Source organism: Dama dama, chromosome 15 (genome assembly GCF_033118175.1).
Source record: "Dama dama isolate Ldn47 chromosome 15, ASM3311817v1, whole genome shotgun sequence".
In the NCBI taxonomy this organism is placed as follows: Eukaryota; Metazoa; Chordata; class Mammalia; order Artiodactyla; family Cervidae; genus Dama; species Dama dama.
The window spans coordinates 14,963,080-14,978,683 of NC_083695.1; the positions used below are offsets into that span (position 1 = coordinate 14,963,080).

At 65.2% G+C, this 15,604-nt stretch overlaps 5 non-coding genes across 5 annotated transcripts; all 5 read left to right on the forward strand.

Annotated features, from left to right (window-relative positions):
- The first annotated feature begins 1,029 nt into the window (after window positions 1-1,029).
- LOC133070949 (5S ribosomal RNA) lies at window positions 1,030-1,148 on the forward strand. The gene has a single exon (XR_009696335.1). It is a non-coding gene; the product is annotated as a 5S ribosomal RNA (ribosomal RNA).
- A 3,493-nt stretch (window positions 1,149-4,641) lies between these two features.
- LOC133070950 (5S ribosomal RNA) lies at window positions 4,642-4,760 on the forward strand. The gene has a single exon (XR_009696336.1). It is a non-coding gene; the product is annotated as a 5S ribosomal RNA (ribosomal RNA).
- Window positions 4,761-6,682: 1,922 nt separating this feature from the next.
- Window positions 6,683-6,801, forward strand: LOC133070951 (5S ribosomal RNA). Its single transcript, XR_009696337.1, has one exon. It is a non-coding gene; the product is annotated as a 5S ribosomal RNA (ribosomal RNA).
- Window positions 6,802-10,291: 3,490 nt separating this feature from the next.
- Window positions 10,292-10,410, forward strand: LOC133070952 (5S ribosomal RNA). Its single transcript, XR_009696338.1, has one exon. It is a non-coding gene; the product is annotated as a 5S ribosomal RNA (ribosomal RNA).
- A 3,496-nt stretch (window positions 10,411-13,906) lies between these two features.
- LOC133070953 (5S ribosomal RNA) lies at window positions 13,907-14,025 on the forward strand. The gene has a single exon (XR_009696339.1). It is a non-coding gene; the product is annotated as a 5S ribosomal RNA (ribosomal RNA).
- Window positions 14,026-15,604: the final 1,579 nt, after the last annotated feature.

Here is a 15,604-nt window from a genome sequence, read left to right on the forward strand (position 1 = left end):
CCCCTCCCTTGGGAAAGCTGCTTCTTCCGCCTGGGGTCTCTCTGAGGTGGGTCAGGGACTGTGCCACTGTGTCTGTCTCGGATCGGATGCCATCCTCTCTCCCGTGTCTGCCTCCCGTTTTCTCTCCGTCAGTCGCTGTGTCTCCCTCTGTGTGTGTGTGTGTGTGTGTGTGTGTGTGTGTGTGTCTGCGCGCGGGGGCCCGTCTGTCTGTCCGCCTGCCTCTCCCTCTCGCCGTCTTCGAGTCTGTCTCTGAACCTCCGTCTCTTTCTGCCTCTGCGTCTCCTGACACCCGGCCTCCCGTCCCTTCCTCTGGCCCCGGCCTCTCACAGGTTGCTGGGGCCCTGGCTCTGGCTGACGAGCCTGCGCCGGCCGGCTTGTCTCACTTGGCGTGGGTGCGTGCGAGTGTCTTGTGTGTCTGTCCGTGTGCCTGCCTGTCGGCCGTCTGCTCTCTCAGGACGGTCCTGTGCTTGGCGGGCGGCGTGGGGGCAAGTGGGGCCTCGATAGGGCGAAGGGGCGGGGCTGACGCGCTCCTGTCGGCCGCGCTGCTGGCTCCCGGTGGGTTTGGGCACCGGGCAGGTGCGGGGCAGGATGGGCGCTCAGGGCCCCAGCTGGGCTGCGCAGGAGGTTCAGAGGCCCGCGGGCGGCGGGCAGCGGCGGGCCCGGAAGCCAGAGACCTCCGGGGCAAGCTGGCCCTGTGCAGCGAACGGGATGGGGCTGGGGGCGCCGCCCAGCGGGGGCGGGCCTGCAGAGGCCCGGGGTGGGAGAGCGCCGAGACCTCCGCGCCCCTCCCGCCCCCGCACGCACGCACGGTGATGGGGAGCGGGGGCGGGGCGGCGTCGGCAGGCCGCCGGGCTGCCGGCCCTGGCCGGCCGGAGTCCGGTGGCGGGTCGTCCGGCTCAGGTACAGCGCGCGGCCCGTGGAGAGGTGCGGCCGGCTGACCCGCCCGGCAGGCAGGTCACAGCGAAAGGGAGGCGCGGCGCGGCGCGGCGCGGCGCGGGGCTCTTAGGGCGCTTGGAGGCAGCCGCCTCCGTCTACGGCCATACCACCCTGAACGCGCCCGATCTCGTCTGATCTCGGAAGCTAAGCAGGGTCGGGCCTGGTTAGTACTTGGATGGGAGACCGCCTGGGAATACCGGGTGCTGTAGGCTTTTTGCCTCCCCTCTCCTTTAGCCCCCGCCCCCACTCCCGCCCCACACCTCCCCCAGCCCCACCCGTGGCGTGGCCTGCACCGCAAGCCGCCCCCCACCCCCACCCCTGGCCCCTCGCACCCCACCGCGCTCACAGCCGTCGGTCGCCTGCCTTCCAGCCGGCGGCCCTCGCAGGCAGCAGCGGCGTCCCATCTCTTGGATCCCCGCGGCCCCAGCCCCTCCCCGGGTGGATGCCCCGGGCCTGGGGGGCGGGGGTCCGACGCCCGGCTGCCTCTGCGCGGCCCGAGAGCCCCTCCGCTTTCGGCTTCCAAAAAACCAGATGACCTTCCGGTCTCCGTCTGGGGCTCGCTAGGCAAGCCTCAGGTAATCCTGGGGACTGCCCCACGCCCCAGCCCCACCCGCAACCGTAGTGCCATCCTCGCACGCGACTGCGCGTGCTCTCCCGCGGGCACACACACACACACACACACACACACACACACACAAAGACACACACACCCCCACCTTCACCCACACACCCACCCTGCCGCCGAGACGTGTCAGGAGACAGAAACCACAGGTAAGGGAGATGGAGAAAGAGGGAGAGAGAAACAGCAAGAGGACCACACAGGCTTCCCAACCCTCGGCCTCCACACCCTCGGCCCTCCATTCTGGGTATCCCCCCGGACCCCAGTCGGCCCGCCCACACCCTTGCCCCCTGACACACTCGCACACACACTCTCACACACTCACCCTCTGGCCTTTGGGCGGGGGCTGGGTCTTGCCTTAGGTAGCCAAGCTGAAGGGGACCTTTGAGACCTCGGCTGCCAAGACGTCTTGGGGACCCCACGGGGCTCTGCCAGCCCCAGGGCACCGCGTCCAGCTGGGGCCCGGGGCCCAAGGCTGACGCCCCCTCCCTTGGGAAAGCTGCTTCTTCCGCCTGGTCTCTCTCGGAGGTGGGTCAGGGACTGTGCCACTGTGTCTGTCTCGGATCGGATGCCATCCTCTCTCCCGTGTCTGCCTCCCGTTTTCTGTCCGTCAGTCGCTGTGTCTCCGTGTGTGTGTGTGTGTGTGTGTGTGTGGTGTTGGGTCACAGGGTGTGAAGCTCTCTGTGTGTGTGTGTGTGTGTGTGTGTGTGTGTGTGTGTGTGTGGTGTTGGATCAGAGTGCGGGAAACTGCGTTGCCTAGAACAGAGTTTAGTTGTCAATGAAGGAGATGTAGAGCCAGAATGGGCTTCCCAGGTGGTGCTAGCAGTAAAGAACCTGTCTGCCCATGCAGGGAATGAAGGAGATGTGGGTTTGATACCTGGGTTGGGAAGATCCCCTGGAGGACGGCATGACAACCTACTTCAGTATGCTTGCCTGGAGGATCCTACAGTAAGAGGAGCCTGGCGGGCTACAGCCCATGGGGTCACAGTCAGGCAGGACTGAAGCAACGTGGCACCCAAGCATGCACACAGAGGCAGAGTATGAAGGATCTTGATTCTGGGCAGAAGGTTAATATCTCATTGTGGGTTCTCAGGCAGAGAAGCAGCAGCAAGGCAGTCACAGCCTTCTGAGAGAAGAACAGGTAAGACAGAGGGTTAAATTTAGAGGCGGTTTGTAAGTGGGCAGTGACAGCAATGCTTAAAACCAATAACGTCCACGTGTTAACTCCTTGACTCCAGAATCCACAAAACCGGGTCCTCCTGTGCACGTATTATAGGAAGCACTTGAAGACAACAAGGACTTGGTGCTTACCAAGCTCGTAGAGGACGGAATTGCTTTTGCCTTTCCAAGAGCATTAGCGCCTGTGCAGACATAGGTTCCTTCACTTTCAAGGGAAAGGTTCTGCAACAAAAGGGATCCATTGAAAAGCAAGGAAATACTGTCACTCAGAGATTCTCCTACCATCAAGCAAGTAACATTAGGATGAGGCACACCATCGGAATAAAAACAGATATGACCCGAACGCCCTCAAGCCGAAGCCTATCTTCCAGCCAACAGGGCCTTTGGCCAGCCGGCCAGCCAGTCAGCGGGCATGGCGGGTAGCAGCGTGCCAACTTTTGGATCGCCACGGCCATAGCCCCTCTGCGGGAGGATGACCGGGGCCCCGACTCCCAACGCAGACCTGGGTTGCCTCCAAGAGGCCGGAGGGCCACTCCGCATTCGGATTGCAAGAAACAAGATGACCGTCCGGTATGCTTGGACCCCCCTACATGATATGCAACCCCCCAGCTCCACACCCTTCCCCCTCCATTCTGGGTATCCCACCCCCCCGGACCCCAGTCGGCCCGCCCACACCCTTGCCCCCTGACACTCTCAAACACACACTCACACTCTCATCCTCTGGCCTTTGGGCGGGGGCTGGGTCTTCCCTTATTAGGTAGCCAAGCGGAAGGGGACCTTTGAGACCTCGGCTGCCAAGACGTCTTGGGGACCCCACGGGGCTCTGCCAGCCCCAGGGCACCGCGTCCAGCTGGGGCCCGGGGCCCAAGGCTGACGCCCCCTCCCTTGGGAAAGCTGCTTCTTCCGCCTGGGGTCTCTCTGAGGTGGGTCAGGGACTGTGCCACTGTGTCTGTCTCGGATCGGATGCCATCCTCTCTCCCGTGTCTGCCTCCCGTTTTCTCTCCGTCAGTCGCTGTGTCTCCCTCTGTGTGTGTGTGTGTGTGTGTGTGTGTGTGTGTGTGTGTCTGCGCGCGGGGGCCAGTCTGTTGTCCGCCTGCCTCTCCCTCTCGCCGTCTTCGAGTCTGTCTCTGAACCTCCGTCTCTTTCTGCCTCTGCGTCTCCTGACACCCGGCCTCCCGTCCCTTCCTCTGGCCCCGGCCTCTCACAGGTTGCTGGGGCCCTGGCTCTGGCTGACGAGCCTGCGCCGGCCGGCTTGTCTCACTTGGCGTGGGTGCGTGCGAGTGTCTTGTGTGTCTGTCCGTGTGCCTGCCTGTCGGCCGTCTGCTCTCTCAGGACGGTCCTGTGCTTGGCGGGCGGCGTGGGGGCAAGTGGGGCCTCGATAGGGCGAAGGGGCGGGGCTGACGCGCTCCTGTCGGCCGCGCTGCTGGCTCCCGGTGGGTTTGGGCACCGGGCAGGTGCGGGGCAGGATGGGCGCTCAGGGCCCCAGCTGGGCTGCGCAGGAGGTTCAGAGGCCCGCGGGCGGCGGGCAGCGGCGGGCCCGGAAGCCAGAGACCTCCGGGGCAAGCTGGCCCTGTGCAGCGAACGGGATGGGGCTGGGGGCGCCGCCCAGCGGGGGCGGGCCTGCAGAGGCCCGGGGTGGGAGAGCGCCGAGACCTCCGCGCCCCTCCCGCCCCCGCACGCACGCACGGTGATGGGGAGCGGGGGCGGGGCGGCGTCGGCCGGCCGCCGGGCTGCCGGCCCTGGCCGGCCGGAGTCCGGTGGCGGATCGTCCGGCTCAGGTACAGCGCGCGGCCCGTGGAGAGGTGCGGCCGGCTGACCCGCCCGGCAGGCAGGTCACAGCGAAAGGGAGGCGCGGCGCGGCGCGGCGCGGCGCGGGGCTCTTAGGGCGCTTGGAGGCAGCCGCCTCCGTCTACGGCCATACCACCCTGAACGCGCCCGATCTCGTCTGATCTCGGAAGCTAAGCAGGGTCGGGCCTGGTTAGTACTTGGATGGGAGACCGCCTGGGAATACCGGGTGCTGTAGGCTTTTTGCCTCCCCTCTCCTTTAGCCCCCGCCCCCACTCCCGCCCCACACCTCCCCCAGCCCCACCCGTGGCGTGGCCTGCACCGCAAGCCGCCCCCCACCCCCACCCCTGGCCCCTCGCACCCCACCGCGCTCACAGCCGTCGGTCGCCTGCCTTCCAGCCGGCGGCCCTCGCAGGCAGCAGCGGCGTCCCATCTCTTGGATCCCCGCGGCCCCAGCCCCTCCCCGGGTGGATGCCCCGGGCCTGGGGGGCGGGGGTCCGACGCCCGGCTGCCTCTGCGCGGCCCGAGAGCCCCTCCGCTTTCGGCTTCCAAAAAACCAGATGACCTTCCGGTCTCCGTCTGGGGCTCGCTAGGCAAGCCTCAGGTAATCCTGGGGACTGCCCCACGCCCCAGCCCCACCCGCAACCGTAGTGCCATCCTCGCACGCGACTGCGCGTGCTCTCCCGCGGGCGCACACACACACACACACACACACACACACACACACACACAAAGACACACACACCCCCACCTTCACCCACACACCCACCCTGCCGCCGAGACGTGTCAGGAGACAGAAACCACAGGTAAGGGAGATGGAGAAAGAGGGAGAGAGAAACAGCAAGAGGACCACACAGGCTTCCCAACCCTCGGCCTCCACACCCTCGGCCCTCCATTCTGGGTATCCCCCCGGACCCCAGTCGGCCCGCCCACACCCTTGCCCCCTGACACACTCGCACACACACACTCACACTCTCATCCTCTGGCCTTTGGGCGGGGGCTGGGTCTTGCCTTAGGTAGCCAAGCTGAAGGGGACCTTTGAGACCTCGGCTGCCAAGACGTCTTGGGGACCCCACGGGGCTCTGCCAGCCCCAGGGCACCGCGTCCAGCTGGGGCCCGGGGCCCAAGGCTGACGCCCCCTCCCTTGGGAAAGCTGCTTCTTCCGCCTGGGGTCTCTCTGAGGTGGGTCAGGGACTGTGCCACTGTGTCTGTCTCGGATCGGATGCCATCCTCTCTCCCGTGTCTGCCTCCCGTTTTCTCTCCGTCAGTCGCTGTGTCTCCCTCTGTGTGTGTGTGTGTGTGTGTGTGTGTGTGTGTGTCTGCGCGCGGGGGCCCGTCTGTCTGTCCGCCTGCCTCTCCCTCTCGCCGTCTTCGAGTCTGTCTCTGAACCTCCGTCTCTTTCTGCCTCTGCGTCTCCTGACACCCGGCCTCCCGTCCCTTCCTCTGGCCCCGGCCTCTCACAGGTTGCTGGGGCCCTGGCTCTGGCTGACGAGCCTGCGCCGGCCGGCTTGTCTCACTTGGCGTGGGTGCGTGCGAGTGTCTTGTGTGTCTGTCCGTGTGCCTGCCTGTCGGCCGTCTGCTCTCTCAGGACGGTCCTGTGCTTGGCGGGCGGCGTGGGGGCAAGTGGGGCCTCGATAGGGCGAAGGGGCGGGGCTGACGCGCTCCTGTCGGCCGCGCTGCTGGCTCCCGGTGGGTTTGGGCACCGGGCAGGTGCGGGGCAGGATGGGCGCTCAGGGCCCCAGCTGGGCTGCGCAGGAGGTTCAGAGGCCCGCGGGCGGCGGGCAGCGGCGGGCCCGGAAGCCAGAGACCTCCGGGGCAAGCTGGCCCTGTGCAGCGAACGGGATGGGGCTGGGGGCGCCGCCCAGCGGGGGCGGGCCTGCAGAGGCCCGGGGTGGGAGAGCGCCGAGACCTCCGCGCCCCTCCCGCCCCCGCACGCACGCACGGTGATGGGGAGCGGGGGCGGGGCGGCGTCGGCCGGCCGCCGGGCTGCCGGCCCTGGCCGGCCGGAGTCCGGTGGCGGATCGTCCGGCTCAGGTACAGCGCGCGGCCCGTGGAGAGGTGCGGCCGGCTGACCCGCCCGGCAGGCAGGTCACAGCGAAAGGGAGGCGCGGCGCGGCGCGGCGCGGCGCGGGGCTCTTAGGGCGCTTGGAGGCAGCCGCCTCCGTCTACGGCCATACCACCCTGAACGCGCCCGATCTCGTCTGATCTCGGAAGCTAAGCAGGGTCGGGCCTGGTTAGTACTTGGATGGGAGACCGCCTGGGAATACCGGGTGCTGTAGGCTTTTTGCCTCCCCTCTCCTTTAGCCCCCGCCCCCACTCCCGCCCCACACCTCCCCCAGCCCCACCCGTGGCGTGGCCTGCACCGCAAGCCGCCCCCCACCCCCACCCCTGGCCCCTCGCACCCCACCGCGCTCACAGCCGTCGGTCGCCTGCCTTCCAGCCGGCGGCCCTCGCAGGCAGCAGCGGCGTCCCATCTCTTGGATCCCCGCGGCCCCAGCCCCTCCCCGGGTGGATGCCCCGGGCCTGGGGGGCGGGGGTCCGACGCCCGGCTGCCTCTGCGCGGCCCGAGAGCCCCTCCGCTTTCGGCTTCCAAAAAACCAGATGACCTTCCGGTCTCCGTCTGGGGCTCGCTAGGCAAGCCTCAGGTAATCCTGGGGACTGCCCCACGCCCCAGCCCCACCCGCAACCGTAGTGCCATCCTCGCACGCGACTGCGCGTGCTCTCCCGCGGGCGCGCACACACACACACACACACACACACACACACACACAAAGACACACACACCCCCACCTTCACCCACACACCCACCCTGCCGCCGAGACGTGTCAGGAGACAGAAACCACAGGTAAGGGAGATGGAGAAAGAGGGAGAGAGAAACAGCAAGAGGACCACACAGGCTTCCCAACCCTCGGCCTCCACACCCTCGGCCCTCCATTCTGGGTATCCCCCCGGACCCCAGTCGGCCCGCCCACACCCTTGCCCCCTGACACACTCGCACACACACTCTCACACACTCACCCTCTGGCCTTTGGGCGGGGGCTGGGTCTTGCCTTAGGTAGCCAAGCTGAAGGGGACCTTTGAGACCTCGGCTGCCAAGACGTCTTGGGGACCCCACGGGGCTCTGCCAGCCCCAGGGCACCGCGTCCAGCTGGGGCCCGGGGCCCAAGGCTGACGCCCCCTCCCTTGGGAAAGCTGCTTCTTCCGCCTGGTCTCTCTCGGAGGTGGGTCAGGGACTGTGCCACTGTGTCTGTCTCGGATCGGATGCCATCCTCTCTCCCGTGTCTGCCTCCCGTTTTCTGTCCGTCAGTCGCTGTGTCTCCGTGTGTGTGTGTGTGTGTGTGTGTGTGTGTGGTGTTGGGTCACAGGGTGTGAAGCTCTGTGTGTGTGTGTGTGTGTGTGTGTGTGGTGTTGGATCAGAGTGCGGGAAACTGCGTTGCCTAGAACAGAGTTTAGTTGTCAATGAAGGAGATGTAGAGCCAGAATGGGCTTCCCAGGTGGTGCTAGCAGTAAAGAACCTGTCTGCCCATGCAGGGAATGAAGGAGATGTGGGTTTGATACCTGGGTTGGGAAGATCCCCTGGAGGACGGCATGACAACCTACTTCAGTATGCTTGCCTGGAGGATCCTACAGTAAGAGGAGCCTGGCGGGCTACAGCCCATGGGGTCACAGTCAGGCAGGACTGAAGCAACGTGGCACCCAAGCATGCACACAGAGGCAGAGTATGAAGGATCTTGATTCTGGGCAGAAGGTTAATATCTCATTGTGGGTTCTCAGGCAGAGAAGCAGCAGCAAGGCAGTCACAGCCTTCTGAGAGAAGAACAGGTAAGACAGAGGGTTAAATTTAGAGGCGGTTTGTAAGTGGGCAGTGACAGCAATGCTTAAAACCAATAACGTCCACGTGTTAACTCCTTGACTCCAGAATCCACAAAACCGGGTCCTCCTGTGCACGTATTATAGGAAGCACTTGAAGACAACAAGGACTTGGTGCTTACCAAGCTCGTAGAGGACGGAATTGCTTTTGCCTTTCCAAGAGTATTAGCGCCTGTGCAGACATAGGTTCCTTCACTTTCAAGGGAAAGGTTCTGCAACAAAAGGGATCCATTGAAAAGCAAGGAAATACTGTCACTCAGAGATTCTCCTACCATCAAGCAAGTAACATTAGGATGAGGCACACCATCGGAATAAAAACAGATATGACCCGAACGCCCTCAAGCCGAAGCCTATCTTCCAGCCAACAGGGCCTTTGGCCAGCCGGCCAGCCAGTCAGCGGGCATGGCGGGTAGCAGCGTGCCAACTTTTGGATCGCCACGGCCATAGCCCCTCTGCGGGAGGATGACCGGGGCCCCGACTCCCAACGCAGACCTGGGTTGCCTCCAAGAGGCCGGAGGGCCACTCCGCATTCGGATTGCAAGAAACAAGATGACCGTCCGGTATGCTTGGACCCCCCTACATGATATGCAACCCCCCAGCTCCACACCCTTCCCCCTCCATTCTGGGTATCCCACCCCCCCGGACCCCAGTCGGCCCGCCCACACCCTTGCCCCCTGACACTCTCAAACACACACTCACACTCTCATCCTCTGGCCTTTGGGCGGGGGCTGGGTCTTCCCTTATTAGGTAGCCAAGCGGAAGGGGACCTTTGAGACCTCGGCTGCCAAGACGTCTTGGGGACCCCACGGGGCTCTGCCAGCCCCAGGGCACCGCGTCCAGCTGGGGCCCGGGGCCCAAGGCTGACGCCCCCTCCCTTGGGAAAGCTGCTTCTTCCGCCTGGGGTCTCTCTGAGGTGGGTCAGGGACTGTGCCACTGTGTCTGTCTCGGATCGGATGCCATCCTCTCTCCCGTGTCTGCCTCCCGTTTTCTCTCCGTCAGTCGCTGTGTCTCCCTCTGTGTGTGTGTGTGTGTGTGTGTGTGTGTGTGTGTGTGTGTGTCTGCGCGCGGGGGCCGGTCTGTCTGTCCGCCTGCCTCTCCCTCTCGCCGTCTTCGAGTCTGTCTCTGAACCTCCGTCTCTTTCTGCCTCTGCGTCTCCTGACACCCGGCCTCCCGTCCCTTCCTCTGGCCCCGGCCTCTCACAGGTTGCTGGGGCCCTGGCTCTGGCTGACGAGCCTGCGCCGGCCGGCTTGTCTCACTTGGCGTGGGTGCGTGCGAGTGTCTTGTGTGTCTGTCCGTGTGCCTGCCTGTCGGCCGTCTGCTCTCTCAGGACGGTCCTGTGCTTGGCGGGCGGCGTGGGGGCAAGTGGGGCCTCGATAGGGCGAAGGGGCGGGGCTGACGCGCTCCTGTCGGCCGCGCTGCTGGCTCCCGGTGGGTTTGGGCACCGGGCAGGTGCGGGGCAGGATGGGCGCTCAGGGCCCCAGCTGGGCTGCGCAGGAGGTTCAGAGGCCCGCGGGCGGCGGGCAGCGGCGGGCCCGGAAGCCAGAGACCTCCGGGGCAAGCTGGCCCTGTGCAGCGAACGGGATGGGGCTGGGGGCGCCGCCCAGCGGGGGCGGGCCTGCAGAGGCCCGGGGTGGGAGAGCGCCGAGACCTCCGCGCCCCTCCCGCCCCCGCACGCACGCACGGTGATGGGGAGCGGGGGCGGGGCGGCGTCGGCAGGCCGCCGGGCTGCCGGCCCTGGCCGGCCGGAGTCCGGTGGCGGGTCGTCCGGCTCAGGTACAGCGCGCGGCCCGTGGAGAGGTGCGGCCGGCTGACCCGCCCGGCAGGCAGGTCACAGCGAAAGGGAGGCGCGGCGCGGCGCGGCGCGGCGCGGGGCTCTTAGGGCGCTTGGAGGCAGCCGCCTCCGTCTACGGCCATACCACCCTGAACGCGCCCGATCTCGTCTGATCTCGGAAGCTAAGCAGGGTCGGGCCTGGTTAGTACTTGGATGGGAGACCGCCTGGGAATACCGGGTGCTGTAGGCTTTTTGCCTCCCCTCTCCTTTAGCCCCCGCCCCCACTCCCGCCCCACACCTCCCCCAGCCCCACCCGTGGCGTGGCCTGCACCGCAAGCCGCCCCCCACCCCCACCCCTGGCCCCTCGCACCCCACCGCGCTCACAGCCGTCGGTCGCCTGCCTTCCAGCCGGCGGCCCTCGCAGGCAGCAGCGGCGTCCCATCTCTTGGATCCCCGCGGCCCCAGCCCCTCCCCGGGTGGATGCCCCGGGCCTGGGGGGCGGGGGTCCGACGCCCGGCTGCCTCTGCGCGGCCCGAGAGCCCCTCCGCTTTCGGCTTCCAAAAAACCAGATGACCTTCCGGTCTCCGTCTGGGGCTCGCTAGGCAAGCCTCAGGTAATCCTGGGGACTGCCCCACGCCCCAGCCCCACCCGCAACCGTAGTGCCATCCTCGCACGCGACTGCGCGTGCTCTCCCGCGGGCACACACACACACACACACACACACACACACACACAAAGACACACACACCCCCACCTTCACCCACACACCCACCCTGCCGCCGAGACGTGTCAGGAGACAGAAACCACAGGTAAGGGAGATGGAGAAAGAGGGAGAGAGAAACAGCAAGAGGACCACACAGGCTTCCCAACCCTCGGCCTCCACACCCTCGGCCCTCCATTCTGGGTATCCCCCCGGACCCCAGTCGGCCCGCCCACACCCTTGCCCCCTGACACACTCGCACACACACTCTCACACACTCACCCTCTGGCCTTTGGGCGGGGGCTGGGTCTTGCCTTAGGTAGCCAAGCTGAAGGGGACCTTTGAGACCTCGGCTGCCAAGACGTCTTGGGGACCCCACGGGGCTCTGCCAGCCCCAGGGCACCGCGTCCAGCTGGGGCCCGGGGCCCAAGGCTGACGCCCCCTCCCTTGGGAAAGCTGCTTCTTCCGCCTGGTCTCTCTCGGAGGTGGGTCAGGGACTGTGCCACTGTGTCTGTCTCGGATCGGATGCCATCCTCTCTCCCGTGTCTGCCTCCCGTTTTCTGTCCGTCAGTCGCTGTGTCTCCGTGTGTGTGTGTGTGTGTGTGTGTGTGGTGTTGGGTCACAGGGTGTGAAGCTCTCTGTGTGTGTGTGTGTGTGTGTGTGTGTGTGTGTGTGTGTGTGGTGTTGGATCAGAGTGCGGGAAACTGCGTTGCCTAGAACAGAGTTTAGTTGTCAATGAAGGAGATGTAGAGCCAGAATGGGCTTCCCAGGTGGTGCTAGCAGTAAAGAACCTGTCTGCCCATGCAGGGAATGAAGGAGATGTGGGTTTGATACCTGGGTTGGGAAGATCCCCTGGAGGACGGCATGACAACCTACTTCAGTATGCTTGCCTGGAGGATCCTACAGTAAGAGGAGCCTGGCGGGCTACAGCCCATGGGGTCACAGTCAGGCAGGACTGAAGCAACGTGGCACCCAAGCATGCACACAGAGGCAGAGTATGAAGGATCTTGATTCTGGGCAGAAGGTTAATATCTCATTGTGGGTTCTCAGGCAGAGAAGCAGCAGCAAGGCAGTCACAGCCTTCTGAGAGAAGAACAGGTAAGACAGAGGGTTAAATTTAGAGGCGGTTTGTAAGTGGGCAGTGACAGCAATGCTTAAAACCAATAACGTCCACGTGTTAACTCCTTGACTCCAGAATCCACAAAACCGGGTCCTCCTGTGCACGTATTATAGGAAGCACTTGAAGACAACAAGGACTTGGTGCTTACCAAGCTCGTAGAGGACGGAATTGCTTTTGCCTTTCCAAGAGCATTAGCGCCTGTGCAGACATAGGTTCCTTCACTTTCAAGGGAAAGGTTCTGCAACAAAAGGGATCCATTGAAAAGCAAGGAAATACTGTCACTCAGAGATTCTCCTACCATCAAGCAAGTAACATTAGGATGAGGCACACCATCGGAATAAAAACAGATATGACCCGAACGCCCTCAAGCCGAAGCCTATCTTCCAGCCAACAGGGCCTTTGGCCAGCCGGCCAGCCAGTCAGCGGGCATGGCGGGTAGCAGCGTGCCAACTTTTGGATCGCCACGGCCATAGCCCCTCTGCGGGAGGATGACCGGGGCCCCGACTCCCAACGCAGACCTGGGTTGCCTCCAAGAGGCCGGAGGGCCACTCCGCATTCGGATTGCAAGAAACAAGATGACCGTCCGGTATGCTTGGACCCCCCTACATGATATGCAACCCCCCAGCTCCACACCCTTCCCCCTCCATTCTGGGTATCCCACCCCCCCGGACCCCAGTCGGCCCGCCCACACCCTTGCCCCCTGACACTCTCAAACACACACTCACACTCTCATCCTCTGGCCTTTGGGCGGGGGCTGGGTCTTCCCTTATTAGGTAGCCAAGCGGAAGGGGACCTTTGAGACCTCGGCTGCCAAGACGTCTTGGGGACCCCACGGGGCTCTGCCAGCCCCAGGGCACCGCGTCCAGCTGGGGCCCGGGGCCCAAGGCTGACGCCCCCTCCCTTGGGAAAGCTGCTTCTTCCGCCTGGGGTCTCTCTGAGGTGGGTCAGGGACTGTGCCACTGTGTCTGTCTCGGATCGGATGCCATCCTCTCTCCCGTGTCTGCCTCCCGTTTTCTCTCCGTCAGTCGCTGTGTCTCCCTCTGTGTGTGTGTGTGTGTGTGTGTGTGTGTGTGTGTGTGTGTCTGCGCGCGGGGGCCGGTCTGTCTGTCCGCCTGCCTCTCCCTCTCGCCGTCTTCGAGTCTGTCTCTGAACCTCCGTCTCTTTCTGCCTCTGCGTCTCCTGACACCCGGCCTCCCGTCCCTTCCTCTGGCCCCGGCCTCTCACAGGTTGCTGGGGCCCTGGCTCTGGCTGACGAGCCTGCGCCGGCCGGCTTGTCTCACTTGGCGTGGGTGCGTGCGAGTGTCTTGTGTGTCTGTCCGTGTGCCTGCCTGTCGGCCGTCTGCTCTCTCAGGACGGTCCTGTGCTTGGCGGGCGGCGTGGGGGCAAGTGGGGCCTCGATAGGGCGAAGGGGCGGGGCTGACGCGCTCCTGTCGGCCGCGCTGCTGGCTCCCGGTGGGTTTGGGCACCGGGCAGGTGCGGGGCAGGATGGGCGCTCAGGGCCCCAGCTGGGCTGCGCAGGAGGTTCAGAGGCCCGCGGGCGGCGGGCAGCGGCGGGCCCGGAAGCCAGAGACCTCCGGGGCAAGCTGGCCCTGTGCAGCGAACGGGATGGGGCTGGGGGCGCCGCCCAGCGGGGGCGGGCCTGCAGAGGCCCGGGGTGGGAGAGCGCCGAGACCTCCGCGCCCCTCCCGCCCCCGCACGCACGCACGGTGATGGGGAGCGGGGGCGGGGCGGCGTCGGCAGGCCGCCGGGCTGCCGGCCCTGGCCGGCCGGAGTCCGGTGGCGGGTCGTCCGGCTCAGGTACAGCGCGCGGCCCGTGGAGAGGTGCGGCCGGCTGACCCGCCCGGCAGGCAGGTCACAGCGAAAGGGAGGCGCGGCGCGGCGCGGCGCGGCGCGGGGCTCTTAGGGCGCTTGGAGGCAGCCGCCTCCGTCTACGGCCATACCACCCTGAACGCGCCCGATCTCGTCTGATCTCGGAAGCTAAGCAGGGTCGGGCCTGGTTAGTACTTGGATGGGAGACCGCCTGGGAATACCGGGTGCTGTAGGCTTTTTGCCTCCCCTCTCCTTTAGCCCCCGCCCCCACTCCCGCCCCACACCTCCCCCAGCCCCACCCGTGGCGTGGCCTGCACCGCAAGCCGCCCCCCACCCCCACCCCTGGCCCCTCGCACCCCACCGCGCTCACAGCCGTCGGTCGCCTGCCTTCCAGCCGGCGGCCCTCGCAGGCAGCAGCGGCGTCCCATCTCTTGGATCCCCGCGGCCCCAGCCCCTCCCCGGGTGGATGCCCCGGGCCTGGGGGGCGGGGGTCCGACGCCCGGCTGCCTCTGCGCGGCCCGAGAGCCCCTCCGCTTTCGGCTTCCAAAAAACCAGATGACCTTCCGGTCTCCGTCTGGGGCTCGCTAGGCAAGCCTCAGGTAATCCTGGGGACTGCCCCACGCCCCAGCCCCACCCGCAACCGTAGTGCCATCCTCGCACGCGACTGCGCGTGCTCTCCCGCGGGCACACACACACACACACACACACACACACACACACAAAGACACACACACCCCCACCTTCACCCACACACCCACCCTGCCGCCGAGACGTGTCAGGAGACAGAAACCACAGGTAAGGGAGATGGAGAAAGAGGGAGAGAGAAACAGCAAGAGGACCACACAGGCTTCCCAACCCTCGGCCTCCACACCCTCGGCCCTCCATTCTGGGTATCCCCCCGGACCCCAGTCGGCCCGCCCACACCCTTGCCCCCTGACACACTCGCACACACACTCTCACACACTCACCCTCTGGCCTTTGGGCGGGGGCTGGGTCTTGCCTTAGGTAGCCAAGCTGAAGGGGACCTTTGAGACCTCGGCTGCCAAGACGTCTTGGGGACCCCACGGGGCTCTGCCAGCCCCAGGGCACCGCGTCCAGCTGGGGCCCGGGGCCCAAGGCTGACGCCCCCTCCCTTGGGAAAGCTGCTTCTTCCGCCTGGTCTCTCTCGGAGGTGGGTCAGGGACTGTGCCACTGTGTCTGTCTCGGATCGGATGCCATCCTCTCTCCCGTGTCTGCCTCCCGTTTTCTGTCCGTCAGTCGCTGTGTCTCCGTGTGTGTGTGTGTGTGTGTGTGTGTGGTGTTGGGTCACAGGGTGTGAAGCTCTCTGTGTGTGTGTGTGTGTGTGTGTGTGTGTGTGTGTGTGTGGTGTTGGATCAGAGTGCGGGAAACTGCGTTGCCTAGAACAGAGTTTAGTTGTCAATGAAGGAGATGTAGAGCCAGAATGGGCTTCCCAGGTGGTGCTAGCAGTAAAGAACCTGTCTGCCCATGCAGGGAATGAAGGAGATGTGGGTTTGATACCTGGGTTGGGAAGATCCCCTGGAGGACGGCATGACAACCTACTTCAGTATGCTTGCCTGGAGGATCCTACAGTAAGAGGAGCCTGGCGGGCTACAGCCCATGGGGTCACAGTCAGGCAGGACTGAAGCAACGTGGCACCCAAGCATGCACACAGAGGCAGAGTATGAAGGATCTTGATTCTGGGCAGAAGGTTAATATCTCATTGTGGGTTCTCAGGCAGAGAAGCAGCAGCAAGGCAGTCACAGCCTTCTGAGAGAAGAACAGGTAAGACAGAGGGTTAAATTTAGAGGCGGTTTG